Here is a 25,123-nt window from a genome sequence, read left to right on the forward strand (position 1 = left end):
ATATGTAGGAAAACAACAACTTTCCTGTCACACTTTCCTGGGGCACTCCTGTCTCTGATGAACACACACCATCAGGCACAATGTACTGGGTTCTGTTACTCAAGAAGTCTTTGAACCACTCGCAAAATCTGGGGACCTATTCCGTATGCTCGTACCTTCACTAACAGTCGGCAGTGTGGTGCCGTGTCAGATGCTTTACAGAAATCTAGGAGTATGGAATGCTGCATGACAAACAATTTTGTGTTTTAAGCAGCACTGTTGTGACCTCTCTGGTTATCTCAGGGTGACTGATCAAAGGTGTACACTCTGGTGTTTTGCTGAGTTGTCGTTTCCATCTCGCGCACAATATTTCAACAACTGGACGAGCCTTCTTCTTTAGGTGCTGTGAGTTTTACTGTTTTGTGCACTTGCTGGGTGGTCTCCACTCCACACAGTCTGGTTGGAGTCTGGGAAGTGAGTAACAGCAAAACTCATAGCATCTGTGGAAGATGGCTGCGTGAGATGTCGAAATATTGTGCATAAAATGTAACTGACAACTTGGCAGAACGGCCGGTAGCGCACAGTTACAGATTTTGTTCTTAGGATCTGCAGCTGTTTTCTTTTAAAACTGACAGTGTAATCAACTAAATGCACTCACAGAAACGGCAAGTGTCATATCGTGAAGCACCAGTCTGATACTTGTCAAACTTCACGGTGATGTTTATCATGTAACAGTTATTTCGTGATTAAAATTTCATTCCATTTTGAACTTATTCATCAATAAAAACTTATCTGGTTTTGATGGTGTTCCAGTAGAGTACTAAAGATTTATTCTCATAAAATAAGCCTGGTATTATTAGAAATATGTAATGCATCAACTGAGTCAAGACATTTTTCCAGAGAAACTGAAATACACCATTGTTAAACTCCTCTTTAAGTAAGGTGATAGGAGAGGTCAATAACTGCTGACCTGTTTCATTGTTGACATCATTTTCCAAAATTCAGTTGAATACCAGCAGCTGCCAGTCTTGTGATGGCTTTTGTTACCACTGGAAAGTTGGCATTGGTGATGCCAAGTTTCCAGACAAGGTGTGTGTGTAAAGACCTCTTTCACAGTTTTGGTAGCACTTGATTCATAGCTATTGAGCTCACAAAAGATTACCTTTCTTTTAGTGTGGATCATCCAGTAATATTCAGCAGCACTAAGCCAGGAATCCAATCATCTAAGCACAAGGTGGGGGAAGGAGGGGCAGTGAAGGTGCTCGTTCCTTGGATTTCTGCACCTGTAGCGGGACGTTCACATTAATTGTCGTGCCACAAGTAATTAATTTTCCTACATCAGAGCAATTTGATCGCACCTCTTCTGCAACTCTGCGTAACGCATGCACGAGTCAAATGACATAAACCATACTGCGGTAGAGAATTTGAAGCCCTCAGCTGCTTTAGCCGTGTATGAAGCACCATCTGTTGCCAGAAGCAAAACATTTTCTCTGCTCACAACATCTTGTCACAGTAGCTTCACAGAGTTGTGAAACAAAATGGCAACTGTTGAATTTTGTACTCTCTCTCAAGAGCTTCACGCATTAGGAGGAACATTTTTCCAGGCCTGTCAACTTTCAGAACACCCCATAACATCTGCAACATAATGTCCCCCCACATTGGTACCTTTGTATAGGGACGTTGATCTTTAGTTCAACAACACTAATTTTTTTAGCTACTCTTCATAGCACACTGATAAATAGTTCTTTCTCAATTTGATTAACCTGGAACAGGATGTTTTGTGTACTTCTCAAGAACTGTCTGAAATGTGGATTCTTCAGCTTCTCAGATGGGATGTTGCAAGACACCATTATTTCACCTGTCTTTAAATGTTTGTACAATTGAAGATGAACCTGTCTGCTCAAATAACAGCATTTGTCTGCTGCCATTTTCAGCATTTCTCTTCACACAGCTGCTGTATTTGGTGGTATTACAGTGCTGTTGCACATTAAAGTGCTTTTCTGCCCTAACTTTGACTTCACTTAATTAACAAAATAACATTTCCCCACCAGTGCTGAAGAACTTATCATCAAACTCACGAACGAAACCTTGCAACTCCATGCTGATGGACCGCTTTTGTTGAACCACTTGAGTTTATATTCTCACTGAGTAGTGTGACCACGTGTGCGATGTTTATCATGTCGGGAGGTGCCTTTGTTAGTTTTGAGAATGTTTTGTTGGCCCCACCCAACAGTGTCTTACATCAGCAAACTGACTAGTGTGTAATGCTACTTGTCTACTGTTGTTGTGATCTTCGGTACAGAGACTGGTTTGATGCAGCCCTCCATGCTACTCTATCCTGCGCAAGCTTCTTCATCTCCAAGTAACTACTGCAACTTACATCCTTCTGAATCTGCTTAGTGTATTCATCTCTTGGTCTCCCTCTACGATTTTTACCCTCCACACTGCCCTCCAATATTAAATTGGTGATCCGTTGATGCCTCAGAACATGTCCTACCAACCGATCCCTTCTTCTTGTCAAGTTGTGCCACAAATTCCTCTTCTCCTCAATTCTACTCAGTACCTCCTCATTAGTTACATGATTTACCCATCCGATCTTCAGCATTCTTCTGTAGCACCACATTTCGAAAGCTTCTATTCTCTTCTTGTCTAAACTAATTATCGTACTTTATTCCAGTCAACATTGTCAGAAGCCTTCTCTAAGTCTACAGATGCTAGAAACATAAGCTTACCTTTCCTTAATCTATGTTAAGATAAGTTGTAAGTCGTAGGTCAGTATGCCTCACATGTTCCAACATTTCTACAGAATCCAAACTGATTCTCCACAAGGTCGGCTTCTACCAGTCTACTAAAGTCTTGATAAATAAAGCTTTGTAGTAATTGTTGTGTTTATTTGTGGCATTATAATCTGAAACATTGTCATGTGAGCAACATTTTCATGTTTTTCTTCGTGTGTCCATATAAGATACAACAAATATATAAAGTTTTGCAAAAGTTGGCGGAAATATAACCTGTTACTGAAAAAAAAGATGTAAATATGACTTTGGATGCGTAATAGAAGTACATTTATCTATACTATAACACCTGAATTTATGCATAAATTGTTGTTAAATTGACCATGAAGTTCAGGAAAAAATATGACTTGTCATAAAAATGTGGGCCCTTGTTATGATTACTTGAAGTGAAATGTGAAGTGTCAAAAGTATTCAGTAATGTACCATAAGGAAACAGAGAATTAAACCTTTTAAACATAATTTCCGTCATGTAAATTTCATACACCACGAAAACATTATAAATCTGACATCTGTTGTAAATTTTTCAAGCTTGATGAATCGCCGGAGGACTTTGAAGTTGGCAGTCACCCATTGCTAATAAATCTGGTGAGTCACTGAGTTTTGTAATATTTCAGTACTTACAACTAGAATACAAGTTGCAATAAGCTCAGTAAGAAGGCCTGACTGCAACTCATTTTCTCAATGAAATTGTGGTTCTGTTGTTTGTCTCCTTCTTCTTAGTTCTTCAATCGTAAGGTTGGTTGTCGGCAGTGCACAACGCTTTTCTTTCTTGGGCCTTCATCTTGAGAGTGGTATGTGGTGCAGTCGTTACTGTCCACGATCTAGGCAAAGTATTCCAGTCTCGGTCTGCCGCTTGTGTTCTTATCTCATTCTGTACAGCGAAACACTCCAAACAAATGCCTTTATGAGGTCTTTCCTGAAATGTCTGTCTATGCAGCTGGGTGTGAAAAGGTTCGGCAGTTTATAAATATTTTAGCATACAGTCACTAATATTAGGAACAAGTCCAGAGCAATGTGTTTCGAGAGTCGAGCTCTCATCATCGGGCTGTCTAAGTTAACCCTACATAAAATGCACTTCAGAAGCACTGGAGGTCAAAATATAAGATTATTCAGACATGGAGACTATCATCTTACTTTAAAACTGGAAGCACCAGATTCCCTGCATCCTTATCTGCATATTCTTCAAAACATTGTTTATGGAAGGCAGTAAACATCAGTCACACCAGCTGCCTCTCAGTGCACGTCAGAGCTGCACACGTGTTTATAAATAAGTGGTGCCCTAAAAGCAGTACTTCGAAGGATGTGTGTTAACATGGATTAGGAAGCAGGGAATCTGATGCTACCACTTTTCAAGTAAGACAAGGACTTCGTAGCTTAGTAATTTTATTTGTTTTTCTATTTTTACCTTGAATGTTTTTGAAGTGCATTTTATGAAGGATTAATTTTGAAGCCGGATGATGGCAGCTTGACCCCAAAAACATGTTGCTGTGGATTATGTTCCTAAAATTAGTGGTTGTATGCTAAAATATGTATAAAGATTGCCTTAAAAATAGCTACCTTTGGTGCTTAAAATGGACAATATTAGAAAGTTTCTTCTCTTGTTAAAATCAGTTTTTGTGTGATAGATTTGGCTTGCAATATTCTTCTTTGATCTTCCATTTGATGTAATTTTACTCCATCAGTAGGTGAAGGATTCGGTGGTTTACAGTTGCTCACTGAGCTTTGAGCAGTGATATTTTGCTTACTCACCACAAAGATCTTTTTTTTAGCTTCATTAATTTCCATGTTATAAGAAAAACTGAGTGTGGTTCCGTCTGGGCCAGCATCACTTGTAATTGAAGGGAATGGTGGAAGAAAGTGCTAACTCACAATAGCATAATTTGGGTTGTTACATGTTGTTCGATTAACCCTTTTGTTACAGCAGTCTGCTTCGCTGAGCTGATGCCACTGATCGGTGCAGCGTGCCACGAACTGTGCACATTGCACGTCAGAAAGATGATGTGCAGGTTACTGTATTTAAGTGTTACATAACAATATATTTGGAGATTTTATAAGTATTATAAGAAAAGCCATTTAGGATCATTTGAAAGATTCTTAATAATGTAATTCAGTATGATAAATTTGAAAACAAGGTTCAACACACAACCCACATTACAATTTTTACACTTGTACTTAGTCCCCCCCCCCCCCCCCATGAACCATGGACCTTGCCGTTGGTGGGGAGGCTTGCGTGCCTCAGCGATACAGATGACCATACCGTAAGTGCAACCACAATGGAGGGGTATCTGTTGAGAGGCCAGACAAACGTGTGGTTCCTGAAGAGGGGCAGCAGCTTTTTCAGTAGTTGCAGGGGCAACAGTCTGGATGATTGACTGATCTGGCCTTGTAACATTAACCAAAACGGCCTTGCTGTTCTGGTACTATGAACGGCTGAAAGCAAGGGGAAACTACAGCTGTAATTTTTCCCGAGGACATGCAGCTTTACTGTATGAGTAAATGATGATGGCGTCCTCTTGGGTAAAATATTCCGGAGGTAAAATAGTCCCCCATTCGGATCTCCGGGTGGGGACTACTCAAGAGGACGTCGTTATCAGGAGAAAGAAAACTGGCGTTCTACGGATCGGAGCGTGGAATGTCAGATCCCTTAATCGGGCAGGTAGATTAGAAAATTTAAAAAGGAAAATGGATAGGTGAAAGTTAGATATAGTGGGAATTAGTGAAGTTCGGTGGCAGGAGGAACAAGACTTTTGGTCAGGTGATTACAGGGTTATAAATACAAAATCAAATAGGGGTAATGCAGGAGTAGGTTTAATAATGAATAAAAAATAGGAGTGCGGGTAAGCTACTACAAACAGCATAGTGAACGCATTATTGTGGCCAAGATAGACACAAAGCCCATGCCTACTACAGTAGTACAAGTTTATATGCCATCTAGCTCTGCAGATGATGAAGAAATTGATGAAATGTATGATGAGATAAAAGAAATTATTCAGGTAGTGAAGGGAGACAAAAATTTAATAGTAGGAAAAGGGAGAGAAGGAAACATAGTAGGTGAATATGGATTGGGGGGAAGAAATGAAAGAGGAAGCCGCCTTGTAGAATTTTGCACAGAGCATAACTTAATCATAGCTAACACTTGGTTCAAGAATCATAAAAGAAGGTTGTATACCTGGAAGAATCCTGGAGATACTAAAAGGTATCAGATAGATTATATAATGGTAAGACAGAGATTTAGGAACCAGGTTTTAAATTGTAAGACATTTCCAGGGGCAGATGTGGATTCTGACCACAATCTATTGGTTATGAACTGCAGATTGAAACTGAAGAAACTGCAAAAAGGTGGGAATTTAAGGGGCTCCAGAAAGGCTCAAAATCATGAAAAGTTCAATTTTTACTTTTTTGCGTTTTCTGAATCTGCAGACTATTACCTTTTAATAGATATATAATTTATTCAATTCCGAAGACTACAACTATTTTTAAATTTTTTTTGAAATGTGTTCTACATGGGCGTGACCCACTGTGGCGCTGTTAAACTGCTGTCAAATGGTGTTATTATTAACGTCCGTGTTCATCAGGTACATTTTAGTGATGTGAGATAAAGTATATGTTGTGGCTAACCTGTGATGGTTCAATATACACTCCTGGAAATTGAAATAAGAACACCGTGAATTCATTGTCCCAGGAAGGGGAAACTTTATTGACACATTCCTGGGGTCAGATACATCACATGATCACACTGACAGAACCACAGGCACATAGACACAGGCAACAGAGCATGCACAATGTCGGCACTAGTACAGTGTATATCCACCTTTCGCAGCAATGCAGGCTGCTATTCTCCCATGGAGACGATCGTAGAGATGCTGGATGTAGTCCTGTGGAACGGCTTGCCATGCCATTTCCACCTGGCGCCTCAGTTGGACCAGCGTTCGTGCTGGACGTGCAGACCGCGTGAGACGACGCTTCATCCAGTCCCAAACATGCTCAATGGGGGACAGATCCGGAGATCTTGCTGGCCAGGGTAGTTGACCTACACCTTCTAGAGCACGTTGGGTGGCACGGGATACATGCGGACGTGCATTGTCCTGTTGGAACAGCAAGTTCCCTTGCCGGTCTAGGAATGGTAGAACGATGGGTTCGATGACGGTTTGGATGTACCGTGCACTATTCAGTGTCCCCTCGACGATCACCAGTGGTGTACGGCCAGTGTAGGAGATCGCTCCCCACACCATGATGCCGGGTGTTGGCCCTGTGTGCCTCGGTCGTATGCAGTCCTGATTGTGGCGCTCACCTGCACGGCGCCAAACACGCATACGACCATCATTGGCACCAAGGCAGAAGCGACTCTCATCGCTGAAGACGACACGTCTCCATTCGTCCCTCCATTCACGCCTGTCGCGACACCACTGGAGGCGGGCTGCACGATGTTGGGGCGTGAGCGGAAGACGGCCTAACGGTGTGCGGGACCGTAGCCCAGCTTCATGGAGACGGTTGCGAATGGTCCACGCCGATACCCCAGGAGCAACAGTGTCCCTAATTTGCTGGGAAGTGGCGGTGCGGTCCCCTACGGCACTGCGTAGGATCCTACGGTCTTGGCGTGCATCCGTGCGTCGCTGCAGTCCGGTCCCAGGTCGACGGGCACGTGCACCTTCCGCCGACCACTGGCGACAACATCGATGTACTGTGGAGACCTCACGCCCCACGTGTTGAGCAATTCGGCGGTACGTCCACCCGGCCTCCCGCATGCCCACTATACGCCCTCGCTCAAAGTCCGTCAACTGCACACACGGTTCACGTCCACGCTGTCGCGGCATGCTACCAGTGTTAAAGACTGCGATGGAGCTCCGTATGCCACGGCAAACTGGCTGACACTGACGGCGGCGGTGCCCAAATGCTGCGCAGCTAGCGCCATTCGACGGCCAACACCGCGGTTCCTGGTGTGTCCCCTGTGCCGTGCGTGTGATCATTGCTTGTACAGCCCTCTCGCAGTGTCCGGAGCAAGTATGGTGGGTCTGACACACCGGTGTCAATGTGTTCTTTTTTCCATTTCCAGGAGTGTATATCGCTGGTGTGATTGTCGATTGTTTCATGTTTATTTACTTTGTCGTTATCTCGAAAATATTCGTAATTAATTCTGTTTCTTGAGTCTCTGTTTTGTTGAAGTATAATAATGAGTAAAAGTAAAGTTATTAGAAATCCTCTGAGGGCTTTTAAGAAAAGGAGAAATGTTGGAAAGCCAAAGGTATGTGTTATTACTGTAAACAATAAAGATGATAACCAAGTGAGTGAACCTAACCTCTCAAGTACACCTGCCCATAGCAGTCAAAGTGGGAAAGAAAATACTTCACAGAAGAAGCTTGGTTCAATGAGTGAAAACTATGAATGTTTTATGGGCGAATCGGATGTGAATGAAATATTTGATATGTCGGTTCTCAAAGGAATTTTTTCAAACTGTGTAAGATGTATTCATTGTAGTGAAGTTGGTCTGGAACTCTCCATAATAAAGCACGTAGGACTTGCTAGTGAAATACAACTGAAATGTGATAAGTGTTCATACATGACCACCTTTTGGAACAGTGTTGCAGCAACTGCAACTGAAGAAAATGGTAGCAAAATCTACGAACACAACAACGAGCGATGCTTGCTTTAGACAAGGAACGCCTTCAGGCTGCAGACAGGGCTGTAAAGAGTCTAGAAATACAAGCAAGAGTAAACAGGAGGAGGAACAAGAGGAAGCTGGAGGAGGAGTTTGCAGAGGATGAATATAATCCATCCTATGGACCTGGAATGCACTAAAAAGTTAATCCAATCTTTGTCGCTCGATTCCCAAAACTTTTATTTTCTCATACTAATTACATGTTTTCTAAGGATCTTCCAAACATATTTGTTTCAAACTTTCAGCAAATGTTACACAGTACCTTCTGCATAATTTAACACAGCCTTTTTCCAAAAAACTGTATATTTTTGAATATATAAATAAAAAATTGCAAAAAAATGTTGTGAATTTTCATTACAATTGAAAAAAAAACATCTTTAATAACTGAACTAAAATTTTGTAAAATCCCTGTGTTAAGTTGTAGCCCTTATTCCAATAAACAATCTGTAAAAAGTTCAACTTCCTACCTCAAATACTTTGTGAGGAAAGATGTAATTTATAAGCGTTATTTTAACATTGCAAGTATAGGGCGTTCCGGAGCCCCTTAAGGAGATGGGACCTGGATAAACCGAAAGAACCAGAGGTTGTAGAGAGTTTGAGGGAGAGCATAAGGGAACAATTGACAGGAATGGGAGAAAGAAATACAGTAGAAGAAGAATGGGTAGCTCTGAGGGATGAAATAGTGAGGGCAGCAGACGATCAAGTGGGTAAAAAGATGAGGGCTAATAGAAATCCTTGGGTAACAGAAGAAATATTAAATTTAATTGATGAAAGGACAAAATATAAAAATGCAGTAAATGAAGCAGGCAAAAGGAATACAAACGTCTCAAAAATGAGATCGACAGGAAGTGCAAAATGGCTAAACAGGGCTGGCTAGAGGACAAATGTAAGGATGTAGAGGCTTGTCTTACTAGGTGTAAGATAGGTACTGCCTACAGGAAAATTAAAGAGACCTTTGGAGATAAGAGAACCACTTGTACGAATATCAAGATCTCAGATGGCAACCCAGTTCTAAGCAAAGAAGGGAAGGCAGAAAGGTGGAAGGAGTATATAGAGGGTTTATACAAGGGCGATGTACTTGAGGACAATATTATGGAAATGGAAGAGGATGTAGATGAAGACGAAATGGGAGATAAGATACTGCGTGAAGAGTTTGACAGAGCACTGAAAGACCAGAGTCGAAACAAGGCCCCACATTCCATTAGAACTACTGATGGCCTTGGGAGAGCCAGTCATGACAAAACTCTACCATCTGGTAAGCAAGATGTATGAGACAGGCGAAATACCCTCAGACTTCAAGAAGAATATAATAATTCCAATCCCAAAGAAAGCAGGTGTTGACAGATGTGAAAATTACCGAACTATCAGTTTAATAAGTCACAGCTGCAAAATACTAATGCGAATTCTCTACAGACGAATGGAAAAACTGGTAGAAGCCGACCTCGGGGAAGATCAGTTTGGATTCCGTAGAAATGTTGGGACAAGTGAGGCAATACTAACCTTAAGACTTATCTTAGAAGAAAGATTAAGAAAAGGCAAACCTATGTTTCTGGCATTTGTAGACTTAGAGAAAGCTTTTGACAATGTTGATTGGAATACTCTCTTTCAAATTCTGAAGGTGGCAGGGGTAAAATACAGGGAGCGAAAGGCTATTTACAATTTGTACAGAAACCAGATGGCAGTTATAAGAGTCGAGGGGCATGAAAGGGAAGCAGTGGTTTGAAAGGAGTGAGACGGGGTTGTAGCCGCTCCCCGATGTTATTCAATCTGTATATTGAGCAAGCAGTAAAGGAAACAAAAGAAAAATTCGAAGTAGGTATTAAAATTCATGGAGAAGAAGTAAAAACTTTGAGGTTCGCTGATGACACTGTAATTCTGTCAGAGACAGCAAAGGACTTGGAACTGCAGTTGAACAGAATGAACAGTGTCTTGAAAGGAGGGTATAAGATGAACATCAACAAAAGCAAAACAAGGATATTGGAATGTAGTCAAATTAAATCGGGTGATGCTGAGGGAATTAGATTAGGAAATGAGACCCTTAAAGTAGTAAAGGAGTTTTGCTATTTAGGGAGTAAAATAACTGACGATGGTCGAAGTAGAGAGGATATAAAATGTAGACTGGCAATGGCAAGGAAATCGTTTCTGAAGAAGAGAAATTTGTTAACATCGAGTATAGATTTAAGTGGCAGGAAGTCGTTTCTGAAAGAATTTGTATGGAGTGTAGCCATGTATGGAAGTGAAACGTGGACGATAACTAGTTTGGACAAGAAGAGAATAGAAGCTTTCGAAATGTGGTGCTACAGAAGAAATCTGAAGATAAGGTGGATAGATCACGTAACTAATGAGGAGGTATTGAATAGGATTGGTGAGAAGAGAAGTTTGTGGCAGAACTTGACTAGAAGAAGGGATCGGTTGGTAGGACATGTTTTGAGGCATCAAGGGATCACAAATTTAGCATTGGAGGGCAGCGTGGAGGGTAAAAATCGTAGAGGGAGACCAAGAGACGAATACACTAAGCAGATTCAGAAGGATGTAGGTTGCAGTAGGTACTGGGAGATGAAGAAGCTTGCACAGGATAGAGTAGCATGGAGAGCTGCATCAAACCAGTCTCAGGACTGAAGACCACAACAACAACTTAGATTCTCATTTTCTGTCATTTGCACTTCAAACAACACACCTTCTATTTCCCCCCCTGCGGGTCCGGGGTAAGAATAGGCCCGAGGTATTCCTGCCTGTCGTAAGAGGCGACGAAAAGGAGTTTCAACCGTTTCGGCCTTCCATGTGATGGTCCCCCTTGGGGTTTGACCTCCATTTTTCAAAATTCTACAGAAGTACGAGCCTTTTGGGGAAGGACGCCTTACGTGGTGTACCACTGGTCCTCAGTGCACTAAGACCTTGGCACTCAGCATTGTACCGGCGTTGTAACCATACCCACTATTCCTCAAATTGGGCCTAAACGCCTGATGGGTTGTACAAGTTACGCCCATAGTGCATCCCCATCTGCACCTACGATCATGGTGGACTTTGCATGGCACCAGAAATCCAGCACAGTAGCCAGCCCGTTGTGGTGGGGTCGTCATGTACCCTCTAGGTTGTAGCCCCCTGACGACACAGGGATCGTACTGCCGATACCTGAGCTGCACCCTCCCCACGTCGGCCAAGGAGTAGATGCCCGTCTCCTTGGGGCATCAGGACTCCCGGCAACGGTCATCCTGCCAGGTGGCCCTTGCTGAGGCTGGGTGGCGCCCATGGGGAGAGCCCCTGGTCGGAGTGGGTGGTATCGGGGCGGAAGTTACGCAGATGAAACGTCAACACGTATCAGGTCGCTCTGCGGCCAAGTCTTTCAAAAGGAAAGGTACTGTTTCTAGTTCTGGTTCTCCTGCCATTTCCCCCTTGGCCACTCCCTGGGAGGAGGGACAGGCCCGCCGGCTTGGGGCGAAGTACTTCCCCCGCTATTTGGTCTGTTCTCGAACCGATGGGGGGACGTTCGCCACCTCCAAGCCCATGTTCTTTGTTCAGCACATTGAGGACATCTTCGGGGAAATCGAGGCTCTCAGTAAGATGCGTTCGGGGTCCGTTCTTATGAAGACCACCTCCGCCACACAGTCGGCGGCGCTCCAGGCGTGCGACCGCCTGGGGGACATCCCAGTGTCCATTGTCCCGCATCTGGCACTAAATAGGACGCAGGGGGTTATTTTTCATCGGGACCTCCTGCTACAATCTGATGAGGAGCTCAGGGCCAACCTGGAGCGCCGAGGCGTGCATTTCGTCCGGCGTGTCCAGCGCGGCCCCAAAGACCGTCGCATCGACACCGGGGCCTTTATCCTCGCCTTTGAGGGGGACGTTCTCCCGGAGAAGGTAAAGGTGATGTGCTACCGGTGCAATGTGCGACCTTACGTCCCGCCTCCTATGCGCTGTTTTCGGTGTTCGCGCTTTGGGCACATGTCGTCACAGTGTGAGGCAGAGCCCCTTTGTGGCGATTGTGGACGTCCTCTTCGTGAGGAACATACATGCACCCCACCTCCTCGGTGTGTTAATTGTCCTGGCATCCACTCGCCTAGATCCTCAGACTGCCCCACAATTCAGAAGGAGAAGAAGATACAAGAACTCAAAACTTTGGATCGGCTCACTTATTCTGAGGCCAGGAAGAAGTATGACCGCCTCCATCCCGTACCGTTGACCCCTTCATTTGCCTCAGTTGTGTCCACTCCTTCCGCGGTATCCTCACCCCTATCCTGTCCCCCTCCGCCTCCTCCCCCCATCCGAGGTCTCTGCCTCCGCCTCCCAAATCCCTCCCTTCCAAATCCTCCTCCCCCATGGCCCCCGCCCCCTCTGCCCCAGGGGCCACCATTCCTCCTCCTCCTCCCCCCCCACCACCTGAGAAGCGATCTTCTTCTCAGGCGTCCATCGGGGAAACGTTCCGGACCCCAGCCTCCGAGGTCCGGTGTTCCAAAACGGACCCCGCCTGTGAGGACCTTCTTCGGGTCCAGCCCACCATCCCTGTGCCTCCTCGGACTTCCAAGAAGGCCTCCAAGAAGAAGTCTCTATCCCCCTCTCCACCCCGGCGCGTTTCGTCTGACGCTCGATCCGTGAGTCGCTGCTCCCGGCCATCCTCAGTTTCGCTGCCAGGCGCTCAGCTGGCCTCTCGTCGGCAAATGATGCTGCCCCTCCTACATAACCAGGGACAGCGGCCGCAGCTGGCGACGACTCGATGGAACAGGATCCGCCTCCCGCCGGTTGTAGCGTTGTTCCCTCGAAACCTGGCCCTCCGCGGCCGTCGAGGTGACCAGCTCTTCCCCCGTCTCGTTCCCCCTCTTTTTTGAGTAGCGATGGCCTTGTTACATTGGAACATAAGAGGTATTCGATCTAATTGGGAGGAATTACAACTGCTCCTCCGCCTGCACTGTCCGCTCGTCCTTGGTCTCCAGGAAACCAAGTTGCGCCCGACTGACCGTATTGCCTTTTCCCACTATACCTCGGAGCGGTATGACCTCGCCCCTGTGGACGGTATCCCAGCTCATGGTGGGGTCATGTTGCTCGTTCGGGACGATGTCTATTACCATCCCATCCCATTGACCACCCCACTCCAAGCAATAGCTGTCCGTATTACTCTTTCTGCTTTTACTTTTTCAGTTTGTACCATCTACACTCCATCGGCATCTGCTGTTAGTCGTGCTGACATGATGCACCTGATCGTTCAGCTTCCCCCGCCGTTTTTATTGTTTGGCGACTTCAATGCCCATCATCCCCTTTGGGGCTCTCCTGCATCCTGTCAAAGAGGTTCACTCTTGGCGGATGTCTTCAACCATCTCAATCTTGTCTGCCTCAATACTGGCGCCCCGACTTTCCTCTCGGACTCTACTCATACCTACTCCCACTTGGACCTCTCGATCTGTTGTACCACTCTTGCCCATCGGTTCAAGTGGTATGTCCTTTCTGACACCTATTCGAGCGACCACTTCCCCTGTGTCGTTCGTCTCCTGCACCACACCCCATCCCCACGTCCTTCGAGCTGGAACATACCGAAAGCTGACTGGGGACTTTACTCCTCCCTGCGACCTTTCCGGACCACGATTTTCTCAGTTGTGACAGTCAGGTCGAATACCTCACGGCTGTTATCATCAATGCTGCCGAACGTTCCATTCCTCGTACTACCTCTTCTTCCCGTCGCGTTTCCGTCCCCTGGTGGAACGAGGCTTGTAGAGACGCTATCCGTGCTCGACGACGTGCTTTACGCACCTTTCGCTGCCATCCTACGTTGGCGAATTGTATTGGATACAAACGACTCCGAGCGCAATGCCGTAGAGTCATCAAAGACAGCAAAAAAGCTTGTTGGGCCTCTTTCACCAGCTCCTTTAACAGTTTTACTCCCTCTTCTGTCGTATGGTGTGGCCTGCGCCGGCTGTCGGGCATTAAGGCCCACTCCTCGGTACCTGGCCTGACCTCAGGTAATGAGGTCCTCGTTGATCCTGTGGCTGTCTCCAATGCCTTCGGCCGGTTTTTCACGGAGGTTTCAAGCTCCGCCCATTACCACCCTGCCTTCCTTCCCAGGAAAGAGGCAGAAGAGGCTCGGCGACCTTCCTTCCACTCACTGAATCTGGAAACTTATAATGCCCCCTTTACTATGCGGGAACTCGAACGTGCACTTGCGCTGTCCTGGTCCTCTGCTCCGGGGCCAGACGCCATTCACGTTCAGATGCTGGCACACCTTTCTCTGGCGGGCAAAAGCTTCCTTCTTCGTACCTACAATCGCGTCTGGACCGAAGGTCAGGTCCCCATGCGTTGGCGTGACGCCGTTGTTGTTCCTATACCCAAACCCGGGAAGGATAGACACCTTCCTTCTAGTTACCGCCCCATTTCTCTTACAAGCTGTCTGTAAGGTGATGGAGCGCATGGTTCATGCTCAGTTAGTTTGGATTCTTGTATTTCGATGGCTACTTACCAATGTCCAATGCGGCTTTCGTCGCCACCTCTCCGCTGTTGACCACCTTGTGACCTTGTCGACATTCATCATGAACAACTTTTTGCGAAAGTGCCAAATGGTAGCCGTGTTCTTCGATTTGGAGAAGGCTTATGATACCTGTTGGAGAGGAGGTATCCTCCGCACTATGCACAGGTGGGGCCTACGCGATCGCCTGCCCCTTTTTATTGATTCCTTTTTAACGGATCGAAAGTCTAGGGTACGTGTGGGTTCCGTATTGTCCGACGTCTTCCTCCAGGAGAACGGAGTGCTTCAGGGCTCCGTCTTGAGCGTAGCCCTTTTTGCCATCGCGATCAATCCAATTATGGATTGCATTCCACCTAATGTCTCAGGCTCTCTCTTTGTCGATGACTTCGCGATCTACTGCAGTGCCCAGAGAACATGCCTCCTGGAGCGCTGCCTTCAGCGTTGTCTAGACAGCCTATACTCATGGAGCGTGGCAAATGGCTTCCGGTTCTCTGAAGAGTAGACGGTTTGTATCAACTTTTGGCGATATAAAGCGTTCCTTCCGCCATCTTTACATCTCGGTCCCGTTGTTCTCCCATTCGTGGAAACAACAAAGTTTCTAGGGCTCCACATGTCTCTTATTTGGCGGCCCATTGTACACGTTCCCTTAATGTCCTTAGAGTTCTTAGTGGTTCATCTTGGGGAGCGGATCGCACTGTCCTGCTTCGCTTGTATCGGTCCATAGTCCGATCGAAGCTGGATTATGGGAGCTTCGTCTGCTCGGCCATCCCTCTTACGCCGTCTCAACTCTATCCACCATCGGGGGCTACGTCTTGCGACCGGAGCCTTCTACACTAGTCCTGTCGAGAGTCTTTATGCTGAAGCTGCCGAATTACCATTGACCTACCGGCGCGACGTACTGCTGTGTCGGTATGCCTGCCGGCTGTTGTCTATGCCCGACCACCCCTCTTACCAGTCCTTCTTCGCCGATTCTCTCGACCGTTAGTACGGATTGTATGTGTCTGCCCTGCTTCCCCCCGGAGTCCGCTTCCGTCGCCTGCTTCGACAATTGGATTTTGCCCTCCCTACCACCTTCAGAGAGGGTGAGAGCCCGACACCACCTTGGCTCCAGGCTCCGGTTCATATTTATCTCGACCTCAGCTCACTCCCGAAGGAGGGTACTCCGGCTGCAGTGTATTGCTCACGGTTTGCCGAACTTCGTGCTCGACTTGCCGGTCACACCTTTATTTACACCGATGGCTCCAAAACTGACGATGGTGTCGGCTGTGCCTTTGTCGTCGGGGCCGCCACCTTTAAATACCGGCTCCTCGACCAGTGTTCGAGCTTTACGGCCGAGCTTTTTGCTCTCCATCAGGCCGTTCAGTATGCCCGCCGCCACCGCCATTCATCGTATGTACTCTGCTCTGACTCACTCAGTGCTCTTCAGAGCCTTGGAGCTCCCTATCCGGTCCATCCCTTGATTCAACACGGATACAGCAGTCCCTCCATTCTTTCGCTGATAATGGTTCTCCTGTCTGCCTTCTGTGGGTTCCCGGACATGTAGGAGTGCCTGGGAATGAGGCTGCAGATGCTGCAGCCAAGGCTGCAGACCTCCTGCCTCGGCCAGCCTCCCATTGTGTCCCGTCATCTGACGTTCGTGGGGATGTTTGTAAGAGGCTTGTGTTGTTGTGGTGGGATGCTTGGTCATCCCTCCAAGGAAACAAGCTCCGGGCAGTAAAACCACTCCCAACTGCTTGGACAACCTCCTCCCGACCATCTCGGCGAGAGGAGGTCCTTCTGACCAGGTTGCGGATTGGGCATTGCCGGTTTAGCCACCGCTACCTGCTCTCCGGTGACCCAGCCCCGCAGTGCCGTTGTGGTCAGGCATTAACAGTGCGCCATGTTTTATAGTCGTGTCCCCACTTTAGTCAATCTCGTGTTGTCCTGTCCCTGCCATCTACTTTACCGGATATTTTAGCTGATGACGCTTGAGCAGCTGCTCGTGTTCTGCGTTTTATAACTTTGACTGGCTTGTCCAAAGACATCTAACCTTTTTACTTATTTTATCTGCATCTTTGTCAGGTCTTTCTGGTGCCCCCCCCCCCTCCCCTTCAGTTTTACTAGATTCCATGTGCTCTAACAACAGTGACTGGGCGCTAATGACCTCAGTAGTTGAGCGCCCTTAAACCCCACAAAAAAAAAACAACTTCTATTTCGGTTTCTTCCTACTGGTTTGTAAACCGAAGAAAAGTGTCTTTCTGTTAAGCTCAGTGGATGATTATTGCCTGTTCGGTGTTGATATTTTATGCTTCGATGATACTCTTCCAGTATCTCCCTAATTAACTGCAATTGAAGTTTTGCCATGGATACCAGTTCTTTCCTTTTGTGTTTATAAAGACAATAGGCATTTCACACACAAATGTCCAGCAAGTGAAAGAAATGTTTGCGATGCCATTGCAGCGATTTGAGTGTTGATTCCACAGTGATTATAACCATGTCAGCTTTATCAACTGCACCCATTGAATTATTATAATCCAATACGCATACAGGTATTTGGATAACTTTTACTGTATCAAATTCATCTGAGTGCATGGTAGAAAGCATATAGACTTCTTTTTTATCCATCCACTTTTTGAATATTAAATTTTTGCACGATTGACAGGTTGCCTGTCCTCATTTTAATCGTTCACCAGTTTTAGGCATTCCTTTCCTTCTCTTTCTTATGGTCCCGCACACATTTGTGCAACTATTGTGTAGCTTTCTAAATAAAGCTGCACTGAAATACCAATTATCTATGTGAACGGTATGGCCCTTTCCTAAATAGGGCTTTACAAGCGCTTCAACTATCGCTCCTGACTTTCCAGTATCCTTATTTTTGGTATCCACCAGGGCAGATGATCCCATGTAAACAATTAAATCTTGTACAAATCCTGTCTCACAGTCACAGAGAAAAAAAGATTTTATTCCAAATCTGTTTCTTTTTGACGGGATGTATTGTTTGAAAGACAGCCACCCTCTATAAAAAAAAAGTAAACTTTCATCTATGCACAGCTTTTGGAATGGCTGAAATGACTAATTTTTTTTTTTTTTTTATTTTTTTTTTTTGCAATAAATCAGTGATGATGTTCTGTATTTTGTATAACAATCATTGGTAGAACCGACATCATGGTTGAAATGCAGCATTCATAGTAATTTGGAATAGTGGTCTCTAGCCATTACTTCTCCAAAAATATTGCTTCACAGAAGCACCTTGCTTATAATAATTATTAGAGAGCGGATAATACTTGCTCAGTGTTATCTTGTGTGTGTTGTTGTGGTCTTCAGTACTGAGACTGGTTTGCTGCAGCTCTCCATGCTGATCTATCCTGTGCAAGTTCCTTCATCTCCCAGTACCTACTGCAACCTACATCCTTCTGAATCTGCTTAGTGTATTCATCTCTTGGTCTCCCTCTACGATTTTTACCCTCCACGCTGCCCTCCAATGCTAAATTTGTGATCCCTTAATGCCTCAGGACATGTCCTACCAACCGATCCCTTCTTCTAGTCAAGTTGTGCCACAATCTTCTCTTCTCCCCAATCCTATTCAATACCTCCTCATTAGTTACGTGATCTACCCCTCTAACCTTCAACATTCTTCTGTAGCACCACATTTCGAAAGCTTCTATTCTCTTCTTGTCCAAACTATTTATTGTCCATATTTCACTCCATTTAAATACTCTCAGAAATGACTTCCTCACACTTATATCTATACTCGATGTTAACAAATTTCTCTTCTTCAGAAACGCTTTCCTTGCCATTGCCAGTCTACATTTTATATCCTCTCTACTTCGACCATCATCAGTTATTTTGCTCCCCAAATAGCAAAACTGCTTTACTACTTTAAGTGACTCATTTCCTAATGTAATTCCCTCAGCATCACCCGACTTAATTCGACTAGATTCCATTATCCTCGTTTTACTTTTGTTGATGTTCATCTTACATCCTCCTTTCAAGACACTGTCCATTCTGTTCAACTGCTCTTCCAAGTCCTTTGCTGTCTCTGAGAGAATTACAATGTCATCGGCGAACCTCAAAGTTTTTATTTCTTCTCCCTGGATTTTAATACCTACTTCGAATTTTTCTTTTGTTTCCTTTACTGCTTGCTCAATATACAGATTGAATAACATCGGGGAGAGGCTACAACCCTGTCTCATTCCCTTCCCAACCACTGCTTCCCTTTCATGTCCCTCGACTCTTATAACTGCCATCTGGTTTCTGTACAGATTGTAAATAGCCTGTCGCTCCCTGTATTTTACCCCTTCCACCTTTAGAATTTGAAAGAGAGTATTCCAGTCAACATTGTCAAAAGCTTTCTCTAAGTCTACAAATGCTAGAAACGTAGGTTTGCCTTTCCTTAATCTTTCTTCTAAAATAAGTCGTAAAGTCAGTATTGCCTCACGTGTTCCAGTGTTTCTACGGAATCCAAACTGATCTTCCCCGAGGTTGGCTTCTACTAGCTTTTCCATTCGTCTGTAAAGAATTCGTGTTAGTATTTTGCAGCTGTGACTTATTAAGCTGATAGTTCGGTAATTTTCACATCTGTCAACACCTGCTTTCTTTGGGATTGGAATTATTATATTCTTCTTGAAGTCTGTGGGTATTTCACCTGTTTCATACATCTTGCTCACCAGATGGTAGAGTTTTGTCAGGACTGGCTCTCCCACGGCCGTCAGTAGTTCCAGTGGAATATTGTCTACTCCGGGGGCCTTGTTTCGACTCAGGTCTTTCAATGCTCTGTCAAACTCTTCACGCAGTATCATATCTCGCATTTCATCTTCATCTACATCCTCTTCCATTTCCATAATATTGTCCTCAAGTGCATCGCCCTTGTATAGACCCTCTATATACTCCTTCCACCTTTCTGCTTTCCCTTCTTTGCTTAGAACTGGATTTCCATCTGAGCTCTTGATATTCATACAAGTCGTTCTCTTATCTCCAAAGGTCTCTTTAATTTTCCTGTAGGCGGTATCTATCTTACCCCTAGTGAGATAGGCCTCTACATCCTTACATTTGTCCTCTAGCCATCCCTGCTTAGCCATTTTGCACTTCCTGTCGATCTCATTTTTGAGACGTTTGTATTCCTTTTTGCCTGTTTCACTTACTGCATTTTTATATTTTCTCCTTTCATCAATTAAATTCAATATTTCTTCTGTTACCCAAGGATTTCTACTAGCCCTCGTCTTTTTACCTACTTGATCCACTGCTGCCTTCACTACTTCATCCCTCAAAGCTACCCATTCTTCTTCTACTGTATTTATTTCCCCCATTCCTGTCAATTGCTCCCTTATGCTCTCCCTGAATCTCTGTACAACCTCTGGTTCTTTTAGTTTATCCAGTCCCATCTCCTTAAATTCCCACCTTTTTGCAGTTTCTTCAGTTTTAATCTACAGGTCATAACCAGTAGATTGTGGTCAGAGTCCACATCTGCCCTGGAAATGTCTTACAATTTAAAACCTGGTTCTTAAATCTCTGTCTTACCATTATATAATCTATCTGATACCTTTTAGTATCTCCAGGGTTCTTCCATGTATACAACCTTCTTTTGTGATTCTTGAACCAAGTGTTAGCTATGATTAAATTATGCTCTGTGCAAAATTCTACAAGGCGGCTTCCTCTTTCATTTCTTCCCCCCAATCCATATTCACCTACTATGTTTCCTTCTCTCCCTTTTCCTACACTCGAATTCCAGTCACCCATGACTATTAAATTTTCGTCTCCCTTCACAATCTGAATAATTTCTTTTATTTCATCATACATTTCTTCAATTTCTTCGTCATCTGCAGAGCTAGTTGGCATATAAACTTGTACTACTGTAGTAGGTGTGGGCTTCGTATCTATCTTGGCCACAATAATGCGTTCACGGCCCTCTATATACTCCTTCCACCTTTCTGCTTTCCTTTCTTTGCTTAGAACTGGGTTTCCATCTGAGCTCTTGATATTCATACAAGTGGCTCTCTTTTCTCCAAAGGTCTCTTTAATTTTCCTGTAGGCAGTATCTATCTTACCCCTAGTGAGATAAGCCTCTACATCCTTACATTTGTCCTCTAGCCATCCCTGCTTAGCCATTTTCCACTTCCTGTCGATCTCATTTTTGAGACGTTTGTATTCCTTTTTGCCTGCTTCATTTACTGCATTTCTGTATTTTCTCCTTTCATCAATTAAATTCAATATTTCTTCTGTTACCCAACGGTTTCTACTAGCCCTCATCTTTTTACCTACTTGATCCGCTGCTGCCTTCACTACTTCATCTCTCAAAGCTACCCATTCGTCTTCTTCTGTATTTCTTTCCCCCATTCCTGTCACTTGTTCCCTTATGCTGTCCCTGAAACTCTGTACAACCTCTGGTTTAGTCAGTTTATCCAAGTCCCATCTCCTTAAATTCCCACCTTTTTGCAATTTCTTCAGTTTTAATCTACAGTTCATAACCAATAGATTGTGGTCAGAGTCCACATCTGCCCCTGGAAATGTCTTACAATTTAAAACCTGGTTCCTAAATCTCTGTCTTACCATTATATAATCTATCTGATACCTTTTAGTATCTCCAGGATTCTTCCATGTATGCAACCTTCTTTTATGATTCTTGAACCAAGTGTTAGCTATGATTAAGTTATACTCTGCACAAAATTCTACCAGACGGCGTACTCTTTCATTTCTTAGCCCCAATCCGTATTCACCTACTATGTTTCCTTCTCTCCCTTTTCCTACTGTCAAATTCCAGTCACCCATGACTATTAAATTTTCGTCTCCCTTCACTACCTGGATTATTTCTTTTATCTCATCATACATTTCTTCATCATCTGCAGAGCTAGTTGGCATATAAACTTGTACTACTGTAGTAGGCATGGGCTTCGTGTCTTATCTTGACCACTATAATATGTTCACTATGCTGTTTGTAGTAGCTTACCTGCACACCTATTTTTTGATTCATTATTAAACCTACTCCTGCATTACCCCTATTTGATTTTGTATGTATAACCCTGTATTCACCTGACCAGAAGTCTTGTTCCTCCTGCCACTGAACTTCACTAATTCCCACTATATCTAACTTTAACCTATCCATTTCCCTTTTTAAATTTTCTAACCTACCTGTCTGATTAAGGGATCTAACATTCCATGCTCCGATCCGTAGAATGCCAGTTTTCTTTCTCCTGATAACAATTACTGCACCATATCGTTAACTCATTGGAAAGACCTACACATACAAACAATGTACAACATTAGTTATCTGGCAAATACGTACATACAATACAGTACACTTTAGTTTCGTCACCTTCCACAGAATTAAATGTCATTTCTTTGAACTCCATTTTTTGTTGTGAACGCTCTCCAAGTGGTATATCAGTTCTTGCCTCTGAGAGCATCAAAACGTATTGCACTCAGTACATGTCATCTAAATAACAAAGAAAACTGATTTTTGCTTAATATCTTAATATCATACTGTGATGGAAAAGGAACGTGTAAACAGAATTAATGCACTTATTCATCCATCATGTTTAATACTGCCAATTATGAAGCAGAATCTTCAGGGATGTGGAACAACACAGTGAAGGTGCAGAAACTAGGGCCTGCATTACTTAAATATCTAAAATAAGTTATTTGTGCTTCATGAAACTACTGTGAAAATTCAGGCGAAAGGCCGCACCTCCAACTCTTCATAAACGATCTATCCAGAGGGCCTACACCACAAGTGACACTTTACTTTGCTTAAGTGTACTAGTTACCTGTTAACTGTCAAAGAGTAATACAGCAGTTCTGGCATTAGCCTCCCATGACTTGCCTAGTAATTAACCCTCTCAACCCTTTCATTTATAGCCTTAGCTTGGACCCATTTGTGGGCTTTTTGTGATACGTGAACGTTTCTGCTCAGTCTGCAATGCAGAGAAGCTACTGCAGACGTTCACACTGGTGATATCTCCATAACATTTTTGCTAATATAGCACACTTGACTATAAACCAGCCATCTGGTTACGGCAGTTGTGTTACATTATTACATTAAGGTTCACGCAGCATTTAAATGGTGACTGAGAGGTAACCAACATTTCTCCTACCTTTCCAGAAGCAGAACTGTGTCTCTTCATGTGTTTGTTTACGTCTGTCACTAGCTTATCATAAATATGTAATATTTCTTTCCTAGGCTCTACTTGTATATTCTTGCGATGCTTCACCCCCATACGTCACACAAGCCTGCCACACCACCAGTCTGTGCAACATCAGCCATGGTGTAACGTACGGCGAGAAATTAAGAAAAGCACAAAACACACACACACACACACACACACACACACACACACACACACACACACACACACACACACACCAAGATAGCTCCTGGGAAAATCATAATAACGAAGCGTTCAAAGATCTACATACCGGTAGCTATAACTAACTGGCTCTTACGGCCAACCAATGAGACATCGGTGCCAGTTGAAACAGCTATGTATAATGCCTTGTGGCTGTAGAAGGTGTAATGACAAGCGGCTCGCAAGCCCTGAGGAATCATGGGGTCAACAGAAGCGTCCGATTCCACCTGTCTGCATTGACGTAAGGGTGTTGTCGTGGGTGATGTCATTACGCCATGGTGTTTATGAGTTGGTTGTGTTTGTAGATGTTGTCTTGTTGTGTTTCATGGTATCCCCCCGTGTGTGTTTGTTTGTTTGTTTTCGGCAGTTGTCTCGTTAATTTGATGGAAGTTTTGGATGGAGATGTTATTGTCTTATTTATACATATTTTTATGTTTGTTGCCATGTATATGTAGTAACATCACAGGTGCCATATTGGAGATGCTTAGAATAGCCATTTCTGCCATATTGGTGATGTCATGGGTCAAAGCAGACGGCTGGAATCTGACACTTCTGTAATCCAGGGATCATGACGTCATCTCTCCCGCTAGTCAATATCGCTGGCAGTTTTCAAACCACGGATTTCTTTGAACCTAGCCATCCTTTGCAGAAGCAGCTCGCAGGCCCTCAGGAATCATGACGTTATATCATGACATGAGGTCATCTCTCATACTAGCCAGTATCGCTGGTAGTTTTTGAACCCCAAATATTCTTTGAGCCAAGCCATTCTTTGTGATGCTTTGTGGGTGTATGTACAGTGCCAGATTTTGTGTTGCATGTGCGATAAAGCATTTCAATTATGGAAAACTTTGTATCCTTCATTTTCCTTGTGTGTGCATATAGAGCCAAATATGGAAGTTACTGTGAAGTGCCTGCAGGATGACTGCAATTTTTTTTCAACGTCTTGGCAAATTTGAGAACATACGCTGCAAAAGCATATGCTTGCAGAGGAGAAAGGGAAGTTTATATTCCAGACAATGGATGGTAAGTAACTTCGTATAATAATTTTATGATGTGCAAGAAAAGTAAAGTGTCTGGTAAATCTACAGAATTTCCTTCTTTGTGCCTATAGTATTCTGATGCACTGTGTTACCCTGTAAAGTTTCTTTCAGTACAACTATGAGGATTATTTGTGGTAACAGCATATTATCATAAGAAATGGCTTCGGTATTTAAGTTGCAATCTTTATAACTTTTGTTGGTCAGAATTTGTGTAGTAACTGTATTCTAACTTCAGTATCACTCTAATATTTTGTTTCAGTAACATGTTCCTTCACACTTGAAAATTTCTGAATGTTCAAAATGACATCAGTGACCATAGTCAGTATTTTTACAGTAAAATTGCTATGAATTGCAGTGACAGAATCCAGATTTGTGAGTGGTGTTACCTATTTTTGTAATGGATGTTTCAGAGTTTCTGAAGTGAAAGTCCAAAGAAGAGAAGACAGCAAGAAGTAGCTATTTGTGTTTTTCATGGTTTATAGGCCTACTGGGGAAACTTGCCATGTAAAAAAAATGAGTAACGCCTCAAGCTTGGTACCTGTATGGTGATGTGGAAATCCGAGCATTGTTAATAAAGAAATTAATTTTGTGTTTTTTTCGTTTGATTCCTTTATCGTGTTGCCTATAGTTCACAAAATTTAATTGAAATACCAAGTTGATAATTTCAACATAAATTGGACTATGCACATAGCTGTCTCTAATGGCTTTGCTGCTTTTCATCGGTAAAGTATGATTATTCACTAGTCCTTCAGTTTGCATGTTTCTTAATCAATTGTGGCAAAAGAAATCACTGACTCAAAGCATAATTTGCTTGGTACACATAATTGGAAATTGCTTATTTAGTTGTAATTTTACATTTTTAAGCATAATTTGCTTGGTACACATAA

At 43.8% G+C, this 25,123-nt stretch overlaps 1 long non-coding RNA gene across 1 annotated transcript in view; it reads left to right on the plus strand.

Annotated features, from left to right (window-relative positions):
• LOC124553914 overlaps positions 1 to 24,794 on the plus strand; it is a 48,154-nt gene extending 23,360 nt beyond the window's left edge. The window contains exons 4-5 of the long non-coding RNA XR_006968164.1: positions 3,303 to 3,359; positions 24,079 to 24,794. This is a non-coding gene — a long non-coding RNA (uncharacterized LOC124553914). The remainder of the gene's footprint in view (positions 1 to 3,302; positions 3,360 to 24,078) is intronic.
• The last annotated feature ends 329 nt before the right edge of the window (positions 24,795 to 25,123 follow it).

Source organism: Schistocerca americana, chromosome 11 (assembly GCF_021461395.2).
Source record: "Schistocerca americana isolate TAMUIC-IGC-003095 chromosome 11, iqSchAmer2.1, whole genome shotgun sequence".
In the NCBI taxonomy this organism is placed as follows: Eukaryota; Metazoa; Arthropoda; class Insecta; order Orthoptera; family Acrididae; genus Schistocerca; species Schistocerca americana.